This window comes from Ursus americanus, chromosome 30 (assembly GCF_024610735.1).
Source record: "Ursus americanus isolate L20-20 chromosome 30, mUrsAme1.1.p, whole genome shotgun sequence".
NCBI classification, from domain to species: Eukaryota; Metazoa; Chordata; class Mammalia; order Carnivora; family Ursidae; genus Ursus; species Ursus americanus.
The window spans coordinates 26,381,663-26,407,867 of record NC_142156.1 but is presented as its reverse complement, the minus strand read 5'-3'; the positions used below and the strand labels follow the sequence as shown (position 1 = coordinate 26,407,867).

Here is a 26,205-nt window from a genome sequence, read left to right as displayed (position 1 = left end):
TTGAAGAAATTCCTTTTTAGTCCTAGTTTGTTGAGTGTCCTAATCATGAAAGGGTGTTTGGATTTTTTCAAATGGTTTTTCTGTATCTAATGACGTGATCAGGAGTCTTTTCTTTATATTAATATGGTGTATTACATTGATTTTTGTGTGTTGAACCAACTTTACATTCCTGGGATAAATACCACTTGTTCATGGTGTATAATCCTTTCTATAAGTTACTGGATTTGGTTTGATAATATTTAGCTGAGGATTTTTATATCTGTATTCATAAGGAACATTGGTCTGTAGTTTTCTTCTTTTTTCTCTTTTTAAAAAATGATTTATTGCTGGTGATGGGTATTAAGGAGGGCACATATTGCATGGAGCACTGGGTGTTATATGCAAACAATGAATTATGGAACATTACATCAAAAATTAAGGATGTACTGTATGGTGTCTAACATAGCATAATAAAAAATTTTTTAAAAGAGAAAAAAGATTTATTTATTTATTTTAGAGAGGGGGAGGGGCAGATGGAGAAAGATAGAGACCCCCAAGCAGACTCCATGCTGAGCACAAAGCCCGACATGGGGCTTGATCCCATGAGCCTGAGATCATGACCTGAGCTGAAACCAAGAGTTGGTTGCCTAACCAACTGCACCATCCAGGCATCCCTGTAGTTTTTCCTTATGATGCTTTTATCAGGTCTTTCAGGATGATACTGGCATTATCTAGGTTATGCAATTTGTTGGCATTCCCTTATAAACCTCTTCATTCCTGTAAGGACTATAGTAATGTCTCCTCTTCTGTTGCTGAGTTTAGTAATTTGAGGGTTTTTGTTGTTGTTGTCATTCATTCTGCTAAAGATTTGTTAAATGTTTATCATTTCAAAAAAGTACTTTAGGTTCCATTGATTTTTCTCTATTGTTTTCTATTTTCTGTTTCGTTTATTTCTCTTTTAATCATTATTATTTTTTTTCCTTCTCCTTACTTGGGTTTAGTTTGGGTTTTAGTTTCTTTTTCTACTTTCTTAAGGTGACAGGTCAAGTTATTGATTTGGGTCCTTCTTTTTTATATAGGCATTTACAACTATACATTTTCCTCTGAGCTCTAATTTTATTGTATCCCACAAGTTTTGGTATGTTGTGTTTTCCTTTCATTCATATCAAACATTTTCTAATTTCTTCGGTAATTTTTTGACTCATTGGTTAGAATGTTTAATTCCCACATATCTGTAAAGTCTCCAATTTCCTCTTATCATTGATTTATTATTTCATTATCATCAGAGAATATACTTTGTGTGATTTTGATTTTAAAAAAAAATTGGAGATTTGTTTTGTGGATAACCTGGCATATAGTTTATTCTTCAGAATGTTCCATGGGAACTTGAGAAGAATGTGTATTTTGCTCTTGATGGGTGGAGTGTTTTGTAGAGGTCTGTTAAATCTGATTGGTTTGTTGTGTTGTTCATGTCTTCTATTTCTTTACTAACCTTCTGCCTAGTTGTTCTACCCATTACTGAAAGTGGAATATGGAAGTCTCCAACTATTATGTTGAATTGCCATTTCTCCCTCTATCCTTTCAGTTTTGCCAAAATATGTATTTTGGGCTCAGCTGTTAGCTGTATATATGTTTATAATAGTCATATCTTCCTAGTGGAATTGACCCTTGTATCATAAAATATCTTTCTGGTAATATTTTTTTACTTAATTTTTTCCTTGATATTAATTTAGCCACTCCAGTTCTCTTTTGGTTGACATTTGCATGGTATATCTTTACCCATTCTTTTATTTTCCCCCATGCCTTTGGATTTAAAGTGAATCTCTTATAGACAGCATATAGTTGGATCATTAAAAAAAAAAACCATTCTATCAATCTCTGCCTTTTAATTGGAGAGTTTAATACATTTATACTTAATGTAATAAGTATTAAAATAGGATTTATGTGACCATTTTGCTATTTATTTTCTTTTTTTTCTAAAGATTTTATTTATTTATTCGACAGAGATAGAGACAGCCAGCGAGAGAGGGAACACAAGCAGAGGGAGTGGGAGAGGAAGAAGCAGGCTCCCAGTGGAGGAGCCCGATGTGGGACTCAATCCCAGAACACCGGGATCACGCCCTGAGCTGAAGGCAGACACTTAACCGCTGCGCTACCCAGGTGCCCCTGCTATTTATTTTCTATATGTCTTTTTTGTTCGTTAGTTCTTCCATTATTGCCTTCTTTTGTATCAAATAGAAATTTCCTAGTATATCTTTTAAATTCATTTTTAATTTCTTTAAAAATATTTTTTAAAATATCTTATTGATTGCCCTGGGAGTTACTGTTAGTGTCTTAATTTATAACAATACAATTTAGATTAATACCAACTGAATTTCAATAGTATGCAAAAACTACTCTTATATAGCTGTTTCTCCCTCCTTTATACTATTATTGTCACAAATTACATTTTTAAACATTGTGTGCTCATTAACATAAATTTTAATTACTTATTTTTGCAGTTGTCTTTTTAAAATCAAATAGGAAAAGGAGCTGCATATAATAGCTACATTTATACTATTCTAAAATGTTATATTTACCTTTAGTGGTGCAGTTTCTTTGTGATTTTGTATTACTGTCCAATGACTTTTTTTTTTTTTTGCAACCTGAAATATTTTCTTTAGTATTGTTGGACAGCTTTGCTAGTAATGAATAACTCTCCCAGTTTTTTTTCTTTTGTTTATAGAAGAATGTTTTAATTTCTTTTTCACTTTTGAATGAGAGCTTTGCTGGATATAGAATTCTTAGTTGGCAGTTTTTTCTCATTGCTTAGAGAATTTCATGTTAATTGATTTCTAATTTGCTTCCATGGTAGTTGGATAATGCATTTTGTGACTTGTGTACTTTTTTTTTTTTAAAGATTTTATTTATTTATTTGACAGAGATAGAGACAGCCAGCGAGAGAGGGAAAACAAGCAGGGGGAGTGGGAGAGGAAGAAGCAGGCTCATAGCGGAGGAGCCTGATGTGGGGCTCGATCCCATATCGCCGGGATCACGCCCTGAGCCAAAGGCAGACGCTTAACCGCTGTGCCACACAGGCGCCCCATGACTTGTGTACTTTTAAATTTATGTAGACTTGTTTCATAGTCTTGAATATGGTCCATCTTAGTATATGCTCTGTATGCATTTGAATGAAAAATTTATTCTACTCTTGTTGGGTGGATATCTATAAATGTTAATTAACTCAAGTTGGTAGGTAGGGTTATGCAACTTTTCTATATCCCCACTTACTTTTTGTCCCCTTGTTTTTGTCAATTACTGAGGATTGTTGAAATCTCTGACTATAATGGTGGATTTATATGTTTCACCTTATTTTTAACAAGTTTTGCTGCTGTGTTTTGAACCTCTGTTATTAGGTACATAAACCTTTGATATTTGTACATCTTCTTAGTGAACTGATTCATTATTATGAAAATATCCTCTTTATCCTGGCTAATAGTCTTTGCTCTAAAATATGTCTTGTCTGAAATTAATATAGCTACTCCACCTTTCTTATGATCTGTGGGAGCATTACATCTCATTTTTCGTCCTTTCATTTTGATTTAATTGTCTGCATATTTAAAGTGTTTTTTTGGTAAGCTGCATGCACTTGTGTCTTGCTATGTTTAAATCCCATTTGACATCCTCTGCCTTTTCTTATATTTCAGTGTACTTTATATATTAATATGTGAATATTATTATGATTGAATATAAATCTATCATTTTGCTATTTGCATCATCTTGGTATTTGTGTCATCTACTTCTTTTATTTTATTTTATTTTTTTGTTGTTATTGTTTTTATTTTTTATTTTTTTTAATGATTTTTTTATTATATTATGTTAGTCACCATACAGTACATCCCCGGTTTCCGATGTAAGGCTCGATGATTCATTAGTTGTGTATAACACCCAGTGCACCATGCAATACATGCCCTCCTTACTACCCATCACCAGCCTATCCCATTCCCCCACCCCTCTCCCCTCTGAGGCCCTCAGTTTGTTTCTCATAGTCCATAGTCTCTCATGTTTCATTCCCCCTTCTGATTACCCCCCCTTTCTTTTTTTTTTTTTAAGATTTTATTTATTTATTTGACAGAGACAGCCAGTGAGAGAGGGAACACAAGCAGGGGGAGTGGGAGAGGAAGAAGCAGGCTCCCAGCGGAGGAGCCCGATGTGGGACTCAATCCCGGAACGCCAGGATCACGCCCTGAGCCGAAGGCAGACGCTTTAACGACTGCGCTACCCAGGCGCCCCTACCCCCCCTTTCTTTATCCCTTTCTTCCCCTACCGATCATCCTAGTTCTTATGTTCCATAGATGAGAGAAATCATATGATAGTTGTCTTTCTCTGCTTGACTTATTTCACTTAGCATTATCTCCTCCAGTGCCATCCTTGTTGTAGCAAATGTTGAGAACTCGTTCTTTCTGATAGCTGAGTAATATTCCATTGTATATATGGACCACAACTTCTTTTTTTTTTTTTTTTAAGATTTTATTTATTTATTCGGCAGAGATAGAGACAGCCAGCGAGAGAGGGAACACAAGCAGGGGGAGTGGGAGAGGAAGAAGCAGGCTCCTAGCGGAGGAGCCTGATGTGGGGCTCGATCCCATAACGCCGGGATCACGCCCTGAGCCGAAGGCAGACGCTTAACCGCTGTGCCACCCAGGCGCCCCTGGACCACAACTTCTTAATCCAGTCATCTGTTGAAGGGCGTCTCGGCTCCTTCCACGATTTAGCTATTGTGGACAATGCTGCTATGAACATTGGGGTGCATATGGCCCTTCTGTTCACTACATCTGTATCTTTGGGGTAAACACCCAGTAGTGCAATTGCTGGATCATAGGGTAGCTCAATTTTTAACTTTTTAAGGGACCTCCACACTGTTTTCCAGAGTGGCTGTACCAACTTGCATTCCCACCAACAATGTAGGAGGGATCCCCTTTCTCCACATCCTCTCCAACAATTGTTGTTTCTTGCCTTGTCAAATTTTGCCATTCTAACTGGCGTAAGGTGGTATCTCAGTGTGGTTTTGATTTGAATTTCTCTGATGGCTAATGATTTTGAACATTTTTTCATGTGTCTGTTAGCCACTTGTATGTCTTCATTAGAAAAGTGTCTGTTCATATCTTTTGCCGATTTTATGATTTGTTTGTTTATCATGTATTGAGTTTGAGAAGTTCTTTGTAGATCTTGGATACCAGTCTTTTATCTGTAATGTCATTTGCAAATATCTTCTCCCATTCCGTGGGCTGCCTCTTAGTTTTTTTTGACTGTTTCCTTGGCTGTGCAGAAGCTTTTTATCTTGATGAAGTCCCATAAGTTCATTTTTTCTTTTGTTTCTCTTGAATTGGAGATGTGTCATGAAAAAGGTTGCTGTGGCCAATGTCGTAGAAGTTGCTGCTTATGTTCTCCTCTAGGATTCTGATGGATTCCTGTCTTACACCAAGGTCTTTCATCCAGTTGGAGTTTATCGTTGTGTATGGTGTGAGAGAGTGGTCAAGTTTCATTCTTTTGCATGTAGCTATCCAATTTTCCCAGCACCATTTATTGAAGAGACTGTCTTTTTTCCACTGGATGTTTTTTCCTGCTTTGTCAAAGATTAGTTGCCCAAAGAGCCGAGGGTCCATTTCTGGGTTCTCTATTCTGTTCCATTGGTCTATGTGTCGGTTTTTGTGCCAGTACCATGCTGTCTTGGTGATCACAGCTTTGTAGTATAGCTTGAAATGTGGCAACATGATGCCCCCAGCTTTGTTTTTCCTTTTCAACAATTCCTTGGCGATTTGGGGCCTTTTCTGTTTCTGCACAAATTTAAGGGCTGTTTGTTCCTGTTCTTTGAAAAATGTCATTGGTATTTTGATCAGGATGGCATTGAAAGTGTAGGTTGCTCTGGATAGCATAGACATTTTAACTATGTTAATTCTTCCGATCCATGAGCATGAAATCTTTTTGTGTCTTCCTCAATGTCTTTCAAGAGTGATTTGTAGTTTCTAGAATATACATCCTTTACTTCTCTGGTTAAGTTAATTCCAAGATAACGTATGATTTTTGGTGCTATTGTAAATGGAATGGATTCCCTAATTTCTCTTTCTTCAATCTCATTGTTCATGTATAGAAATACAACTGATTTCTGAGCATTGATTTTGTACCCCGCCACATTACTGAATTGCTCTATAACTTCTAGTAGGGATGTACTGTATGGTGACTAACAATGCAATAAAAAATATTTAAAAAAAGAATAGAGTTATGAAAGAAGGAAGAAAGACTGACAGAGTCACTCACGTAGAGTGGAAAAGACATGGAGGAGGTAGGGTTTATGCACGTCTCCTGTTTCAGTTCCATATAATCGAAGATCCAGTGGTCGATGAATGAGAACACATTTCAAATGTGAAAGATTACTCCAGGAGGAGTAAGCATTGCTAAGACAGTCCTGCAAAATGCAGTTGAAATAGGGTTGATGCACATCTTCTGTTTTGGTTCTGGGAGCTGTACGAACTTTGGACTTTTGTCAGTGTTGCAAATGATCACTGACCTCTGGGCCACCTCCAGGACCACATCCTCCTGCTTTGGTCTGAAATAGACATCAGGGAACACCTGGTAGCCAAACCGCCAACCATGTATTAGTTTAAGGTCTGCTAGCAGCAATCCTAATTCTTTCACAGCTTGTGTGACCTGGTGGTTTTGGCCTCTTTGAGCCTGCACTCCCTGCTGGCAGTGCGGAGCACACTTTCAGTTTGGGGGTGACTCTGTGTCTCCCAGAGTGCCATCCCTAAGACCCCCAACTCAATGCTGTACTTGTTTTACAGATGGTTCTTCTTGGCTCACATTCCTTGGCCTCGTGGGTAGGATGCAACACGTCTGACCTCTGCGTCTTCACAGCAGATTCCAGTGCGATACGTACAAGAGTGGTACACCCTGTCATCTCCCCGGTGGTTCTGCATCACAGTGGTTAAGTTGTCTTGGTTCTGAACCTCCCAAATAAGTTCACGCTGACTTGTCCTCAGGGCCACTACCGAAGCTGTATATAGATCCCCAGTGCCATGCTGGCTCACTTTCTCAGAGCAGCTTTGGAGAACCTGGGTCATCTGTCTTGTTATGCAGCTGTGGGAAACAGCGGGGGGAGTTGTATGAGTTCATGAGAGGCGCGTGGTTTTCCGCAGCTCTTACAAGAGGTCTACAGGTTAGTGTTGGGTGTGTCTTCTGAGGTCTTGAGGTGATTTCCCTGCAGGACCCATGTGTGTCCTGAAGAATGTGAAGCTCCCCACAGACCCCCTGGGGCAGAGTGAAGGCTACATTCTGAGGGTCAGACAGCCCCTCCCCTGACTGTCCTCCTCTGGGACTGCTGAGTCCCCGTCCTGCTTGCCTGTCCCATTCCCAGCCTCTCTGAGAGCCCTCAGCATGCCCTTCTCTGTGGAGGAGCCTTTGCACTCGTGAGTGTTGCAGGTGGCATGGCAGAGACTATGTGTTCCTGTGGAGACAGGAGGGGAAGTGACTTTGCACAGTCCACACTGTGGGTGGGGCATGAGCGAGTTGGGAGCAGAATTGATAGAACCTCAAACTCACATGAAGAAATGGGGCCATGAGGTGACCCCCTACCTCCTACAAGGCTTTTTGGAGGTTCAGGGGACCCAAGGAGTTGGGCAGCTCCCAACTGACTGGCAATCATCCATATCTCAGCTTGATACCTGGACCTACTAGTGTCCACAGGGGTCCTCCCCTGGGCGAGGGGAGCTATGTTGCTTGCACGAGACCAGGGGACTGTCCTTTCGCTCCTTTCTCAGCTCCCTGAGGGGAGAGATAAGGCCACTCCATCAATATCTCATGCCTACTAGCGATGTTCTGGACGAAGCTCTCTGCTGACTTCTGCAGGTTGGGAGGGCAGGACTGGGTCCTGCAAAGTGAGGGGTCAACAGCTCCTGGGGCCCTTTTCCAGAAGAGCCCAGTGCACTCACCTTCTGGGGTCCAGTCCCTAGAGGTACCCACTGCCCTCCGTCCCAGTTCAGCAGCTGCTGGAGGACACAGCCCGACCACCACGGGGAGTTGTACGGCTCAGGCGGAGGTTCCTCGTGGGATGTGCTCAGGGCACCCAAGTGCCTGCAGGGACTAGTCTGACCTTCCTCTCGTCTCCTGTTTGTGCTCAGGCACCGGGGCAGCACCCCAGGTTTTGTGTGCCTTCCTGAGGTGCTAACAAGTAAGTCAGGGAAGCGACGGAGAACATATGTGCAAGTTTGCCTTCCCCCTTTCCTGCCCAAATCATCACTTTCCTAAGTCCTTCTCTTCTGAAGGACAGACTGCTTCTCTTGTTTTAGCTCTCAAGTCTCTGGAAGGAGAGATTCTCGAGAGCTGAAAGGAAGAAAAGAATCAGGCATGTCCACAGACTCCCAGACTCCCTCCCTTCCTGAGGCCCCTCAGCAGGGTGGGCTCTGCCCTGCTGCTGTCAGGGCTGCTCCCCAGGCTCAGTGGTGAGGGGTCAGGCTGATGCGAAGAAAGGGGTGGGGACGGCTGCAGAGTGATTTCATGAACAATGCAGACGCAAAGCCTCAGTGCCTGCAGGAGACCAGGTCCACCAGGGTGGGCCCTCGTGAAACCAGGGAACAAGGAAGAGCTAGGAAGAGGTGCTTATGGACAGACAGCAGTGAGAGGAAGTGCAAGAGATGGAGGAGGAATTGAATTATAGGCACAATGTTGTTCCTTCCCTGGGAATCCTCTTCATCCTTGAAGTTATCTGTCAGTGCACAGTGGATCGAGGATGCTGTGTGTCCTTGGGAGAGGACAGAGGACAGGAGGTGAGAACCTCTGGCTCCTGCTCTTAGCATGATGGGCTCTGGCCTCAGTTTGATGGGTCCTCAGCTCTGAGTCCTCCCTGGCCTTGGTCCCTTTATCTCCATAGGGTGGAAGTGGGTCTCTGGTCTCTCACTTGCTTTTCCCACCTCGGCTTCTCTCCTTGACCAGGAATGAAGTCTGTTTCATCCTGTCCCCCCGTAAGCCATCACTGTCCCCATGACTGTCTATGCAGGACTTTGCCTTCCTCCCGCCTTGCTCCTCTCCTCCCTGCTCCCCTTCCTCCTCCTCTCCTCATGATGCCCCATTCCCTTCCCCCTGCCAAGCTCTACCAATCATATTGTTCTCAAATAGGGGACAACCAAGGAAGGAGAGGAGATATGCTGGCTCCCACAGAATCAATTCCCTGATCCCTCTGTGTCGGGAGCAGCTGTCCTGGGTCTGGGATTGCTGGGGAACTCGAGGGAGAGAGTGCCAACCGCCTCCACATATCCAGTGTCTCAGTGACTGAGATGACCTTCCCAGGGAAATGCTTCAGGCTGAAACAATGTCACCTGTTTGCACAAGTGGTACAGAGGTTGAATGCAAAGGAGAGCACAGTAACTTGTCCATTTCCCCTGAATGTTTGAGTGCCGCACTGGAAAATGGCTACAGTGTGTCCACTGAAACACATGGTGCCTGCCGGTGCTCCGCTGAGCCTTACAGGGCAAGGACCTCGGCAGGGCGGGCAGAGCCCTGGGCAGGCCTGAGGAAAGTTCCCAGGGTGGGCATCACTGGAGAGTGGGGAGCATGGCCAGTGCTGTGAGCCCGGACTGGCGGTTGTGAGATGAGTAGTGACTCCCTGGCCCTGCTGCCAAGAGGCTCTGTCCTATGCCTAGACGACCCCTGGTGACAGGTCAGTGGGGCTGTGACAGCAAGTGTGTGGAACAGGCCCAGCGGCACGTTCGCACAGGACTCTAGAACCCCGGCCCGCCCCAGAGGGTCTCCGGGGTGGTAGCTGCACAGGGGCCTCTCTCCCCTGGAAGCACATTCAGGGGTCAGACTCGGGTGGGGTGTGAAGGCTGCCATAAGCTAAGGGACATGGGAGCCTATGTAGTGATGCCGGAGGAAATATTCTTTAGCCCCCCCAGCTCTGGGAGTCCTCTTGAAGGTGCAGCAAACAGGACAGAACCACAAAGGTTTGGTCCAAGTCCTGGCAGTTATGAGGGAGAGGGTTTACTCTCTTCCACCTCCTGGCTCACAGCAGAACTTAGCGTCCAGGTTCTCGTGTGTGGGAGAGGGTTGTTGTGGCCCACAAGTCATGCCATTGTAGGTCAATGGCAAGAACGACATAGAATGTCTCGTGCACAATTCCCGAGAGGCACTGACCAGAGAAACCAGGCTTCGACATCTGGCAGAGGCAGAGGGAGGAAGTGCAGGTGTTATGGGAAAGATCATGAAAATAGCAAACCAAGGAGTGCTGATGACAGAGCAGAGCACACCAAAGACCCATGGACACAATTTCTGCTCTTTTCAGTTAGAAAATATGAAATGAACAAATCATACCTGTCTCCAATGTTTCCCTTTTCCTTTCTGATTTCTTACCCACCTTCTTCATTCTCCCGAGTGGCAGGTGCAACCCCATGTTCCCAGAGCCCTCTCCCCCACTGTTCTCTACGTCAGTGCTGTTCCCTACCTGAAAAGTCTTCCTCTTCCTCACTGCTGGAGTCGTGTACACTTTCCACTTCCAAATCTGTAGGAACAGAAACAGGAGAAATCCTGTTATTAGAAAGAAAGGCTCACCCGTTCATCCCACTTTAGCTGAGAGGTCTACGGGTCATGCAGCACTACCTGACCTTTCTCGTACATTGTCAGATGTTCACGGGGCTGCTGGAGACAGAGCCCTTCAACGAGACTAGGATCCCAGTTGCAAACCTTCTGGTGAGACCAAGATGCTGTAGGAATATCCTCAGAGTGTCAGGTCTACACGCCCCTTCTAGCTCTCCCCTCCAAATGTCAGAATCTGAAATTCCAACAGCTATGGGCTGCTTGGCATGTGGCTGGTGTGAGGGAGCAATTGGAGGTTTTATTTTATGATTTGAGTGTAGTTCATTGAGTTAATGAATAATTGTGTGAAATGGATTGCAGACAGACTCCTTCAGGGATAGCACAGCACTAGAATCCAACGATGAGCTAGATAAAACCCCCGCTCCCCTGCTTGCTTCTCTCCTATGAATTGCTGGCCTGATTCGACCACTTACATGGAGGTAGTTCCTGGGCTAACCCACACCTGCCAGGCACTACTGGAGGCCTGTCGACACTAAGAGACCAAGGGGAACACCCAGTTCCTGGAATAAATGCATGGATTCAATGCAGCAGCTACCAAGATGACAATGTCATGGTATAAAAATAGAAAAACTGCTAAAATATCTATGGCACCGCCAAGGAACACAGACAGCCAAAACATTCCTGAGAATGAAGAACAAGGTGGTGGCTCCAAAGACGCCGACTCTAAAAGACAGTGGACAGCGTCACTATGCAGACAGGATGGTGCCATCACAAGAATAGGCAGGGACACGTTGGAGCAAAATAGAGAGCCCCCAAACAAAAGCACTCATTCGTGGCATAAGGAACCTTGACAAGACTACACGTTAGGAAAAGCATACTCTCTGAAACATCTAATGAGAAGGAGAATGAGAAGCCAACCTACATGTTGGAGAAAATATTTGTAATTCTTTTATCAGAAAAGGATGCTCATTTAAAAAATGGGAAAAAAATAAGAATGGCATTTAACCCAATTAGGGAATAGGGAAGAGACTTAAATAGACTTTGCTGCAAAGGAAACAAATGAGTGGTCAACAGACATATAAAAAGATATTCAACATAACGCATCACGAAGGCAGTGGAAATCGAAAGGACGATATCCGTTCATCTGTTAGGGTAGCGGGGATCCAAACCAGAAATTCAACCCCGGAACGGATGTTGGAAGGATGCAGAGAACGAGAGCCTTTGTATGCTACTAGTGGAATGCAGAATGGTGCAACTATCCTGGAAAAGTGTGTCGAGGGTCCTCCAACTGTTGTTGCAAAAGGAACTCACATAGATCCAGCACCGACAGGGTTCGGCGGGTGGGAGAGAGGGGAAGGGGCACACAGGTAGGTGGAGAGGATGATGGGAAGCTGCTCTGTCCAGGTGCTGAAGAAGATGTCTGCACAGGGGCACCCCAGCAAGGTGGCCACATGCTTTCTCGTCCCCCACGAAGGAGCTCCTATTAGGCTAAGTGTGGCCATGTGGGCGCAGGTAAGACTGCTGCTCCTGAACTTGAATCTTTGCAGTCAAGCTCCAGCAATGAGAAACTATGATGTGCAGATGGAGGATTTCTAGGACAACCTTCTTTCGATGGGACGGTTTTTGGAGCCAATGAATGACATTTTAAAACCAAGCAGTCTGTTTGTCCTTGTTTCTTTGAGGAAAATAGGTGTATGATAATCACATTCTATTAAAATACATGTTTCTCACAAGATTTAGGCACCAAAGGAAAACGGAAACCCAAATTTGGCTCTGTGTACATTCATAGTGACTGAAAATAATTTGTTTACCTGCAAAATCCTTCAGAATAAAACAAGCCCCTCTTTCACGGGCACATGGACAGGGAAGCAAGTGGTGATGCTCCCATCGCACTGTCAAGGTTTGAGGTTCTCTTTCCCCGCCTTCCAATGCACAAAGCGCCCTTCCTTCCTCCTTGGAAGAGGCCCAGGTACCCACAATGACGCTCAGTCCCTGAGGCAGACCTCATCTCTCCTTTCCTATTACACTTGCTTTGCCCACCTCAGAGAGCCACGCCTAGGATCAGTGGTGGGCGTGTGATTTTCCACGTGAGAATGACAGTTTTATTCTTAGACCCAGTACCTGAAGGTAAATGGTCGATCTCAATGGAGAAAGACAGAGGGAACTGGCCCCAACTAGTCCTGGCAGCTGGTCCTTTCTCAGGTTCCTCCCAGAACTGAGTGTGGCACGAGGCGGCCACAGAAGCCACGTGCAGAAGGAAGGAGTCTGTCCCAGCACGGAGTGCTTCGGATTGAGGCTTGGGAGGGCCTCATTGCGGGGCCTCTGATGAAGAGAGTTGTGTGTGAGTGAAGGGGCAAGAGCGGCGTACCGTGCCACGAGACCTACCACGAGGGAAGAGTCATAGCGTCACTGACTCAGTAACAGGGATTATGAAACGCGAATTTGTGTCTTCTGTGCACAATTATCCTCTTCCTAGGGAGTGATGAGATTTGCTTTCCAGGTTCCCTGATGTGTATTTGCAAGTAATGAACACATATTTAAACTGTACCTGTTGAAGAGATTTCATATGCATAGACGTACATGATGTGATGGTGATGGGGAATGTCACTGAGAAGGTTGACAACATGAGGGGCAATGTTTAAGGGAACATGAACCTACAGGAACACACCCTTCACCAAACTAACACACACACAAATCCTAAGGATCACAGCACATGCACTCAAACGCAGACGCACTTCCTGCCCCGCACACAAACCCACACCACCTACGGACAGCACACTAGCTTCCAGGGACAGTGCCATTGGGCCACAGGTCTACACTCGGAAAACCCCTTTCTATTTCAACTTCCCCTATGCTCACGCCAGCAGGACCTGGCATCAGGGTGGCTCTCAATATTGACCCTGCAACAAAGCCCCACCTTTCCCATTTTCTAGATGGTTGCAAACAAGTGAGTGACTCTAGAATAGAGGATACGTACCACCCTCATTTTTCATCAGGACCACCTGCAATTTCAGAGAAGAAAACGTTATGAGGATCAGATCATGCTTGTCCTGTTTGCACAGCACTTTTGTTATCTTGGTGATGGGAGAAAACCGGATGGGAAAGGGTGATAGAGCCCAGCGAACCCCAAAACATGAACAGAACAAAGTCAGCCATGGACGAAGGTGTCAAATCTTCATGCAGGATGCATGTCCCGGGTCCATTTGACAAAATCACTGGCAAGGAGGAATAGCTGCTACCTGGGAAAAAGCTCCCTACCCTGCAGACTCTTGCTGATCCTGCTGTTTTTTACATGTCTTTGGAATCAGGTAACAGTTGGTACCTGATTCATCTCAGTGAACATTCTCCCCACCTCAGTGAACATTCTCCCCACCAAGGAAAGTGTAGATAGCAAGCGGGATGTTCATGCTGAGATTTGTGTGTCTGACTTCGATTGCTAGAGGAAAAAAGAATGTTGTAGCTCACACGAAGAAGGGCCTGCTTACCTCGTTGGTGGAACACTGGGCGTCTTTCCCCCTGCTGTCCTTGGAAAGGTCATCCATGAGGCCATCTGGGGAATCTAGGTAGATATGCACAGAGACTGTCAGGACACTGTTGGGGCTGCTCAGGAATTGCTTGGGGAGTTTTCTTTGGTGTGGACATGCACATGAGTGTACAGAGATGGCTGGTTAGTCCGTATGGCCTGATCTGCTGCTGGATCAGGAAAGGTCAGGGAGAGGAGCAGGAAAGTAAAGAGAAACATGGCCTCTGAATCTGAGCTACAGGGAACTGAATCAGGGTGAAATCGTCAATTTGAAAAGGGGGCAATCAGTAATATGCATGCTACGCTTTCCTGACAGTCCTATGAACCCCACTGACTCTTTGAAGTTTAGCAAAACTGCAAATGTGTGGTGCACATTTTCAAGGCAGTTTCTTTGCAGGATAAATATACCCTGCTCCTACCTATATCTCATCTCTTCTAGAAGGTTGTAATTTATTAAAAGAACCCTGTGTTGCAGGGCTGCATCCAACCCTAGGAAAACTACCCTACAATTTTATATTTTTTCCCTAATCATTTATCATAAGGAAAATCAAAGATCCAACATTTCAACATACATTCCTGCATTTCAACGTAGCCACCATAGACAAGGTGCTGTTTCATTCCAGTCTTCCTTTTCTGTGCAATGTGTGTGTGTGTCCTTTGAGTCAGTGGGACCCATTCTCCCCGGAGCCCACCAGCAAGTGGCAAGTTTGTTACAGAGGGGAGGCCTGGCGAGAGCAGAGACACGGTGTAACCTGGCCGTGCAGGGGATTTGCAGCAAGTTGGGTCGGGCACCAAGCTAATGATGAAGCTTCACTGAGAGTTCCCATTTGCCACTGACCCTTCCGTTTAAGCGCTTTCAAGATGTAAGCGTTTTTGAAGGCTAATGATGATTTTCTGATAGGCTAAAATATCTTCCCGAATCTTCTCTGCTTTGACCATGTATGAGAAATGTCCCCTACTACGACAGATGTTGGCCCCTTCATTTCTGCCCCATCCCCATCTGAGGAAAGGGAATCCTAAGCAAACCTCCAGGTGTAGCTGTGGTCAGGGAGGCATGTGGTGTCCTAGGCAGTGTGCACAGTGGGGATGAGGTTTACCTTAGGAAATCTGACGCTTGCGTCAGTGAGAAATGTCTTCTGATGAAACACACACACTCAACACTCCCACTGGCACAATCCTGTCGCATCGACTCACACAGAAACAACCCCCAACCCTCATACACACCAGCCACACCCCCTAAAGGACCTACTTGTGTCCGGGGACTGTACAACAGGGTCCTAGGTTTTTACAGGGCAATCCGTTTTTCTCACTCAGTCCCCGCCTCCATTCCCAGTGGGATCCCAGAATCAGGGAAGCTCTCCGGAAAAAAGAAGAGAAAGCCCTGCCTGATTCATCAACCAGATGTGTCCTCACAAAAAGACGGATCTTAGAAGATGTACCTTGACACTGTCTGGTTGCCTCCTCCTGCAGTTAGAAAAAAGGAAACACCATGAGGATCACACCCTCGTCTGCACACCATTTGCACACATCTTTTGTTCTCTGGGTGACGTAAGCAAGCTGGATGGGATACAGCGTTGAATGTCAGGTCTCACGGGTCCATTCTGGCCAGCAAACACAAAGTCATTTTCCAGATCAGGAAATGATCTGGAAAATGCTCGCAACCATGCATCGTGTAACTAATTGGTGGTGACGTTTTTAACGCCCCTCTAAATACAGTGTCCATGAGTGATAGAGACTCGCTACGACCTCTCAGCACCAAGGAAGTTGTATATGCCCTCTGGGACGTACGTGCTCGCATGTTCATGGAAACAGAAGCAGAACGATGGTCGTATCTGAGGCACAAGACGTGAGTTTACCTGAGGGAGAGTTGGAGCTTCTTCCTCGGCCTTTGAACCGGGTAGCTCTTCCACCAGGTCCTCTTCCACCAGGTCCTCGGGGGGAGCTGGGAGGATACAGAGCCGCTGTTAGGACCGGTGTCGGCTGTTCAGGGACTGCACGGGGAGTCTGGGTGGATGAGGACAGGAGGCGAGTGCGTGTGTGTGGTTGGTGAACATGTAGGGACTGCACGGCTGCTGGGCACCCTCCTTGGTGGACAGAGGAAGGGACGGGAGAGGAGCAGGAAGGAAATGAGTAAAGGGATTTTGGTGTTTCTAGCGAGGCGGGCCTGATCAACACGAAATAGTCCATCAAATACGGGTAAACCCTACAGTGCCTTCTGCGTGAGGACTGAGTCCCAGAACCTCTCTCGACTGAAGTGCCACTAAGCTGTCACTCTCTTCTTCTTTGGAAATCAGTTCTTGCCCCAGGATCTGCCTATGCTGCTCCTGTATTCATCATGTCCTTGTAAGATTTTGCCCTGGATGAAAAGCAGCCTTTATTGCGGGGCAGCATTTGGTCCTAGGGAAGGTACCTCAGTAGTTTCCTTCACTCATCATTTGTCCTAAGGAAACTCCGATGTGTAGCATTGGAAAATATGGACACCCTACGTTGTAAAACATAGCCAAGTCAATGAGTTTGATGTATTCCTTCTACTTTCCTTGGGCTGTACCATGTGGGTGTGTCTATCAAGACAGTGGTGGTCCCAACCGGCCCAGGCCATCGGACAAATGGGAAGTTCCTTACACAGAGGAGGCCTGGAATGAGCACTGGCACTCTAACCCTGCTGTGCAGGAGATGTGGAAAAGCGGTATTGGGCACAAAGCGTACAACCAAGTTTGACCTTGAGTTCCTATTTGCCCATGGCCCTTGGGTGTGTGCATACAGACCTGCCACCCTGCTAAGGCTTCTGGAAATCTGATGAAGCACACTAAATTACCTCCCTGGTTCTTATCTGCCAGTGGTCCTGTATACGCAATAACCCCAGCATGACGGATGTTGCCCTGTGCTGTCCCTCCATGGGGCCTCCCATTTGCAGCATCTATGGGCTTGACCAGGATGATGTGGCCTTTCTATGTCTGCTCCACACCAGTGGCCAGGCCACAGCCAGTGCTTTGTGCCCCTAGAGTTTCCCTGCTTTATGTGACCATGGAGGCCACTGTGTCATGTTGGGCAGTGTAGGGGGCCTTTGTAGAATCTAGGACGTGAGCTAAGTAAGCAATGCTGGCGCTCCTTTGCTGGCCAGCTCCCTTGCAAGCTCCTGACCCCGTGGCTGAAAGATAAGTGCAGGTCAATAGTCCCAAGCAACGTGCCGACCGACACCTGGGTTCACACCTTGGCTCTTCACGTAGGGAGTCAAGGGTTTTGATCATTCATCTCTGTGCCAACCCCGTCTCAGGAAAGGAAATGGAAACATCCTCCATGTATAGCTGTGGTGGTGGTGGGGGGGATGAGTATGTAAAGTGTGCCATGGTGATGGGAGTGTTTCAGAAGGGTGACACTTTTATTGCGATGGAAGTGTGAGAAGTACGTCCTGAAAAATGCACACACTCACGTTCACAATCCTAACACACAGACTCACACACACAGGCCCTTCACCCCACGTGCACACAAGTCACACCTTCTGCACGCCATAGTTCCGCCAGGCCCTGTAACACACGGTCACAGTGCCTTACTGGACAATCTCTCTCAATTTACCCCCACCTCATTCGCAGGAGGAACCCATAATCAGGGGGCAAACTTCTTTTAACCCTAGATTTCATCACCAAGTATGATACTCTTAAATACGTACACTGTTCGTTTCTCCCAGCATCTACCTGTGATTGGAGAAAATAAAACACAATGAGGATCACACCATCCTGTCCACTGTTTGCACAGCTCTTCTGTTTGGTGAGGACTTCAGGAAATTGGTGGGGTACAGCGGTTGAGTCAATGTCCCCCCACCCACGTTAAAGAGGACACATTTAGTGATGCTTGAGCTTTGCACGGCAGATCTCTGAGATCCACTGTGATCAACAGATAGAACATTCTTTTTCCAGGAGAAACATGTTCTGCTGAAGAAGGTGTTCGATCCCATACAGTTTGTCACTGAGGCTGTCCTGTTTCGTCGCCCTTTTTTGTGTCCCCTGTCAGTGGGTAACAGACTTCCGCTCGGCATTCCTCCAACAAAGGAGACTGCCTATCTCATGTCTGAGGTATCGTGCCAGATTTCCATCCTGCAGTGATTGAAGAAGAAGGAAGGAACATCGCTATCTCAGAGGAAGAGAGGCGCACTTACCTGAGGGACAGATGGGGCCCCCTCCTCTGTCCCGTCCGTGGGCAGACCCTCGGCCTGGCCCTCCATAGGATCTAGGAGAACACAGAGTAGCTGTCAGGATATTGGTTGTGCTACTCAGGAATGACTCAGGGAATTTTGCTTGATGTGGACATGGGGCCACAGGGGATGTATGTGATCGGTGAACGAGGAAGGCCTGACCTGCTGCCGGGCCAACCTCCTTGGTGTACAAAGAAATACAGAGGCAAGGAGCAGGAAGGGAAAGAGAAAGGGGGCCTTTGCTTTCAAGCCAAGGGGATCCCATCAGCGGGAAATCATCCATCTCAAACAGGGAAACACTCAAGGCACACTGTGTTTCATGACGCAGTCCCCTGAGCCCTCCCGCCCACTGTGAAGGCCAGCCACACTCCCACGTCTTCACCTCTCACGGGACCAGTTAGCTTTCATCCCTGCGAATCTGCTGCGACTGTATCTGTCCTCTATTGCCTTGGGGGACTCGGTGTTTATGTGATGGACTCTACGTGGTGTTTACGCTTTCAGTAATTACTAGGTGTGTGCTCAGTGACACCATTTGCATTCATAACGCTTTGTAGTCGACACTACCATCTGCATCCCAAACATTTGCATCCTGTCTTGAGGGACCTCTGTACGCATGCACCAATGACTGCACTTCCCCCTTCCTCCCTCCATCGTACTCTCTACTTTCTGGGTCTATCGATTTCCCTACTCTAGTTTCCTCAAAGGTGGGACCGTGTAATATACGTCTTTCTGTGTGTGCCTTGCTTCCAATAGCATATTAGTTTCTCATGGTGCATCCATTTCATAGCATATTGAAAACTTTAGTTTCTTCTTAGGGCTGAAGAGCACTCCATGATGTGTATGTATCCCATTGAATGTGTGCTTTCCCCACAGGACGGATTTTTTTTTTAATGATTTTTTATTATATTATGTTAGTCACCATACAGTACATCCCCAGTTTCCGATGTAAGGCTCGATGATTCATTAGTTGTGTATAACACCCAGTGCACCATGCAATACGTGCCCTCCTTACTACCCATCACCGGTCTATCCCATTCCCCCACCCCCTTCCCCTCTGAAGCCCTCAGTTTGTTTCTCATAGTCCATAGTCTCTCATGTTTCATTCCCCCTTCTGATTACCCCCCCCTTTCTTTATCCCTTTCTTCTCCTACCGATCGTTCTAGTTTTTATGTTCCATAGATGAGAGAAATCATGATAGTTGTCTTTCTCTGCTTGACTTATTTCACTTAGCATTATCTCCTCCAGTGCTGTCCATGTTGTAGCAAATGTTGAGAACTCGTTCTTTCTGATAGCTGAGTAATATTCCATTGTACATATGGACCACAACTTCTTAATCCAGTCATCTGTTGAAGGGCATCTCGGCTCCTTCCACGATTTAGCTATTGTGGACATTGCTGCTATGAACATTGGGGTGCATATGGCCCTTCTCTTTACTACGTCTGTATCTTTGGGGTAGATACCCAGTAGTGCAATGGCTGGATCATAGGGTAGCTCAATGTTTAACTTTTTAAGGGACCTCCACACTGTTTTCCAGAGTGGCTGTACCAACTTGCATTCCCACCAACAATGTAGGAGGGATCCCCTTTCTCCACATCCTCTCCAACAATTGTTGTTTCTTGCCTTGTCTATTTTTGCCATTCTAACTGGCGTAAGGTGGTATCTCAGTGTGGTTTTGATTTGAATTTCCTTGATGGCTAATGATTTTGAACATTTTTTCATGTGTCTGTTAGCCATTTGTATGTCTTCATTGGAAAAGTGTCTGTTCATATCTTCTGCCCATTTTTTGATTTGTTTATTTGTTTCTCGTGTACTGAGTTTGAGAAGTTCTTTGTAGATCTTGGGTACCAGTCTTTTATCTGTAGCATCATTTGCAAGTATATTCTCCCATTCCGTGGGCTGCCTCTTAGTTTTTCTGACTGTTTCCTTGGCTGTGCAGAAGCTTTTTATCTTGATGAAGTCCCATAAATTCATTTTATCTTTTGTTTCTCTTGCCTTTGGGGATGTATCATGAAAAAGGTTGCTTTGGCCGATGTCGTAGAGGTTGCTGCCTATGTTCCCCTCTAGAATTTTGATGGATTCCTGTCTCACATCGAGGTCTTTCATCCATTTGGAGTTTATTTTTGTGTATGGTGTGAGAGAGTGGTCAAGTTTCATTCTTTTGCATGTAGCTGTCCAATTTTCCCAGCACCATTTATTGAAGAGACTGTCTTTCTCCCACCGGATGTTTTTTCCTGCTTTATCAAATATTAGTTGCCCAAAGAGCCGAGGGTCCATTTCTGGGCTCTCTATTCTGTTCCATTGGTCTATGTGTCTGTTTTTGTGCCAGTACCATGCTGTCTTTGTGATCACAGCTTTGTAGTACAGCTCGAAATCTGGCATTGTGATGCCCCCAGCTTTGTTTTTCCTTTTCAACAGTTCCTTGGAGATTCGGGGCCTTTTCTGTTTCCATACAAATTTAAGGACTATTTGTTCCAGTTCTTTGAAAAATGTCCTTGGTATTTTGATCGGGATAGCATTGAAAGTGTAGATTGCTCTGGGTAGCATGGACATTTTAACTATGCTAATTCTTCCGATCCATGAGCATGGAATATCTTTCCATCTTTTTATGTCTTCCTCAATGTCTTTCAAGAGTGATTTATAGTTTCTAGAATATAAATCCTTTACGTCTCTGGTTAAGTTAATTCCAAGGTAACGTATGATTTTTGGTGCTATTGTAAATGGAATGGATTCCCTAATTTCTCTTTCTTTGGTCTCGTTATTCGTGTATAGAAATGCAACTGATTTCTGAGCATTGATTTTGTATCCCGCCACATTACTGAATTGCTCTATAACTTCTAATAGTTTGGGAGTGGATTCTTTTGGGTTTTCCATATAGAGTATCATGTCATCTGCAAAGAGAGACATTTTGACTTCTTCTTTGCTGATTTGGATACCTTTGATCCCTTTTTGTCGTCTGATTGCTGTTGCAAGGACTTCTAGTACTATGTTGAATAATAGTGGCGAAAGGGCATCCTTGTCGTGTTCCTGATCTTAAGGGAAAGGCTCCAGCTTTTCCCCATTGAGAATAATATTTGCAGTAGGCTTTTCATAGATGGCTTTTATAAGATTGAGAAATGTACCCTCTATTCCTACACTCTGAAGGGTTTTAATCAGGAAAGGATGCTGTATTTTGTCAAATGCTTTTTCGGCATCAATTGAGAGGATCATATGGTTCCTGAGTCTTTTCTTGTTGATATGATGTATCACGCTGATTGATTTGCGAATATTGAACCACGCTTGCATCCCAGGTATGAATCCCACTTGATCGTGATGGATAATCCTTTTAATGTACTGTTGGATTCTATTAGCAAGTATCTTGTTGAGGATTTTGGCGTTGATATTCATTAGGGAAATCGGTCTGTAATTCTCCTTTTTGAGGGGGTCTTGCCTGGTTTGGGGATCAAGGTAATATTGGCCTCATAGAATGAGTTTGGTAGCTTTCCTTCTGTTTCTATTTTTTGAAATAGCTTTAGGAGAATAGGTATTATTTCTTCTTTGAATGTGTGGTAGAATTCCCCAGGAATACCGTCCAGGCCTGGAGTTTTGTTATTTGGAAGGTTGTTTATCACTGACTCAATTTCTTCATAATTAATTGGCCTGTTTAAGGAATCAATTTCTTCCGGTTTCAATCTTGGTAGTTTATAGGTTTCCAGGAAGGATTCCATCTTTTCCAGATTGCTTAGTTTATTGGCATATAGCTGTTGATAAAAATTTCTAATAGTTCTTCCAATTTCAATGGTGTTGGTCGTGACCTCTCCTTTTTCATTCATAATTTTAATAATTTAGGTCCTTTCTCTTTTCTTTTGGATAAGTCTTGCCAGTGGTCTGTCAATTTTATTGATTCTCTCAAGGAACCAGCTTCTAGTCCTGTTGATCTGCTCTACTGTACTTCTGGTTTCTGATTGATTGATTTCTGCTCTAATTTTGGTCAACTGCTTCCTTGTGAGTGGATTAGGCCTGTCCCTCTGTTGCTGTTCCAGCTTCTTGAGGTGAGAATATAAAAACTGCATTTTAGATTTTTCTATTCTTTTGAGTGAGGCTTGGATGGCTATGTATTTCCCTCTTAGGACTGCCTTTGCAGTATCCCATAGGTTTTGGACCATTGTGTTTTCATTCTCATTGGTCTCCATAAATCGTTTAAGTTGATTTTTGATTTCCTGGTTTACCGAGTCATTCCTGAGCAGGATGGTTCTTAGTCTCCAAGTGTTTGAGCTTCTTTCAAATTTTTCCTTGTGGTTGAGTTCCAATTTCAGAGCGTTGTGGTCTGAGAATATGCAGGGGATAATTTCAATCTTTTGGTATCGGTTGAGACCTGTTTTGTGTCCCAGAACATGGTCTATTCTTGAGAATGTTCCATGGGCATTAGAATAGAATGAGTATGCTTTGGTTCTGGGATGTAGTGTTCTATATATATCTATAAGGTCCAACTCGACGAGTATGGCATTCAAAGCCTTTGATTCTTTGCTTAGTTTTTGCCAGGGTGTTCTATTTCTGATAGTGGAGTGTTGAGGTCCCCTACTATTAATGTATTTTTATGTATATGTCTCTTTATTCTGGTTAAGAGTTGGCTTGTGTATCTTGCTGCTCCCCTGTTGGGGGCATATATATTTATTATTGTCATATCCACTTGTTGAATACTTCCTTTAAGAATAATATAGTGCCCTTCTGCATCTCTAACTATAGTCTCTAGTTTAAAATCCAATCTATCTGATATGAGAATTGCTACCCCAGCTTTCTTTTGAGGTCCATTTGCGTGAAAGATGTTACTCCATCCCCTTACTCTCAGTCTGAATGCATCTTTGGGTTCGAAATGAGTCTCTTGTAGACAGCAAATGGATGGGTCATTTCTTTTTATCCAATCTGCAACCCTGTGGCGTTTAAGGGAGAATTTAAGCCATTCACATTGAGACTGAGTACTGAGAGATATGATTTTAATGATGCCATGTTGCCAGTAAAGTCTTTGTTTGTATTGGTTGTAACTTTATTTTCTGTATCATTCTTGGGGCCTTTTTACCTTTATAGAACCCCCCTTAATATCTCCTGTAGGGCTGGTTTTATGGTTACGAAATTGGCTAGTGACTGTCGATTCTGAAATGTCTTTATTTGTCCATCAATTCTGAATGACAGCCTTGCTGGATAAAGGATCCTTGGCTGCATGTTTTTCTCTGAAAGAGTTTTAAAAATACCCCCTCCCCATGCTTTCTCTCATTCCAGGTCTGTGTAGACAGGTCTGACGTAATTCTGATGCCTTTGCCTTGGTACGTGAGAAATTTCTTTGCCCTGGCCGCTTTCAATACTGTATCCTTGGATCTAACATTTGCGAAATGCACTATGACGTGACGTGGCGTAGGTTTGTCGTGGTTGAGCTTGGGAGGGGTCCTCTCTGCCTCTTGGACACGAATGTTTGTTTCCCTCGCTAGATTAGGGAAGTTTTCAGCTACAATTTGTTCAAATATCTCTTCTAGACCTCTGTTTTTCTCCACCCCCTCGGGGATGCCGATGATTCTAACATTGGATTGTTTCATTGAGTCAGTAATCTCCCGTAACCTACATTCGTGGGCGTGGATTTTTTTAAGACCAGCTTCTATTTTCATTTTTTCCTCTATTAACTCATCATCCAATTCACTAACACGTTCCTCTGTTTCGGTGACCCTGGCCATCAGAGCCTCTAGTTTTGCCTGCATTTGGCTCATAGAATTTTTAATTTCTGTCAGATTCGCTCTCATTTCTGTTCTTAGGGATTCTATATTCTCAGTAACCTTTTCGTTAATACTTATTTCAATTCTACTCATCATTTTGACCATTGTTACTCTGAATTCCATTTCTGATAATTTGGTTACATCCATATCCATTATTTCTGTGGCAGAGGCCACAGACTCACTGTCTTTTCTTTGCTGGGGGGGGGGCTTCTCCTTCTTGTCATTCTGATGAGGAGAGGTTGCGGGGTTGTCCAGAGCCCAAATTATTGACTGGGTCCCAGGCCGTGCCCCTTGTTTTATAGGGATCTTGGGGATGTGGGCTTCTTCTTTAAAGATTTTATTTATTTATCTGAGAGAGACAGACAGTCAGCAAGAACGGGAACAGAAGCAGGGGAGTGGGAGAGGAAGAAGCAGGCTCCCAGCAGAGGAGCCCGATGAGGGACTCCTTTCCGGAATGCCGGGATCACGCGCTAAGCCGAAGACAGGCGCTCAATGACTGCGCCACCCAGGTGCCCCGGGTTGTGGGCTTCTTGATTTTTCAGCCTGCCTTCTGTGTTCTGGGGGAGGGGCCTGCCGCGCCGATACTCAGGCAACCCTGTTTGGGTAGAGTCACCATGTCCCCTGCGAGGGGGGATGGGGATGGGCACTCTCTGAGCCGGTATTTCCAGGCTTTTGTTCTATGGCGGCTTTCCCTGGCGGTTTGCTGTGCCTCTTCTGAGAGTCAGAGCAGCAGCGGCCGAATTTCAGCCTCTGTCACAGAACAGAGGGATTGCGGCCCGTTCTCTACTAATGTTCTGGCCACTTTAACTCCGTTACTGTTGGTGCTGCTTAACCCTGCAGCGACCCGGGATGTGCGCCCCACACCCGGCGTCCCAGCCCTCACTTCCAGGGCTGGCGCGTCTCTGTCCTTTGTGTTTCTAACGCTGCCAGCCGCCCCGCGCGCTCCGGAAGCTCCCGGTGTCAGTCTGGATCCCGTGAGCGCACCGGGATTCCGGTGTTCCGCGAAATGCCTGGTGGCGTGCGCTCCCGGCTCACGGTCTCAGTCTGCTGTTTCGCGGGTGGGGTGCCATCCGTGAGTCCGCCCGCTCCCCCGTGCAGGTGGCTACTGCTTCCCGCTGCCCAAACTCGGCGGCTCCCTCCCCCTTCCATTTATCTTCCGATATCTGTGCGCGGTTTCACGGCTCCCCGCTTCGTACCTCAATACTCATCACTGGAGATGTTCATTTGTAGAGATCCAGATGTATCTTCCTGTGTCTCAGGCTGATTCCGTGGTTGTTTAGGCTGGTCTGGTACCTATCCAGCTCGACTCAGGGGACCGGCTGGAAAAGGGGTCCCCTACTCCTCTGCCATCTTACCTCTCTCCTAATCTCCCAGTTCTAGATATGGTCTCTGCTTACTAAAAATCTGAAACCCGTGGTTCGTGGAGAGATGTATATTGACCTGTGTTCCAAAAATAGCTAAGATCCATACATTCAGCTAGTAGATACTTTCTTCCTATGACACACGGATCCACTTTCAGGGAGAAATGCATCTTGACTTTGACACTTAATGGCGATGGACTTAATAAATTTAAATGCATACATATGAAATCATAGAAAAATCTGTCTCAGCATTTTTCTCTTCTTCTGTAATGTCTATGTCACTAAATGAAAGAATGATTCTGAAATCAACTTAATGAGTAAATTGCCACAGTACCGTCCTCGGTGTCCCTGATCAGGTACACACGGTGATCCAGGCAGAAACGGACTCTCTTCTGTGTTGGCCTGGCAGGGGCCGGCATGACTGTGAGGGGCTCCTCAAATTTAGGTTCCCCCTCCACACAAATTCCTGGGAAATGCATAGAAAGAGAGAGCAGTGTTGGCATCTTGTTGTCAGAAGACCATAGGAAAACAAGTCATAATTTACTCCCAGTTCAACCTTCGGCTCCCCCTACTCACCAGCTGCCTAGCAGACAGTCCTCCCTCAAAGTGGGACCTAGGACGATGTTGCAGTGTGGTGTGCACTGAAATCCCCCAACTGACAGGTTTTCTGGGCAACCACTGTTGTTTAGCAGAGATATTAGAGAAATGCAGCTACGCACAGAGACCACACCTGATGGCCTGGATTCACATTCCATTTAGCAGCCACACATACCTGAGAGAGTTCTTGAGAGCCCTCTGTGACTTAGTTTCCTGGTCTGAAATGTGGACATAGTCATACCTCCTATTCATTAG

General features: G+C 45.1%; 1 pseudogene; it reads right to left on the bottom strand.

Moving 5' to 3' along the window:
* Nucleotides 1-25,772, bottom strand: part of LOC148107471 (large ribosomal subunit protein eL8-like) — an 84,947-nt pseudogene extending 59,175 nt beyond the window's left edge.
* Between the last annotated feature and the right edge of the window lie 433 nt (nucleotides 25,773-26,205).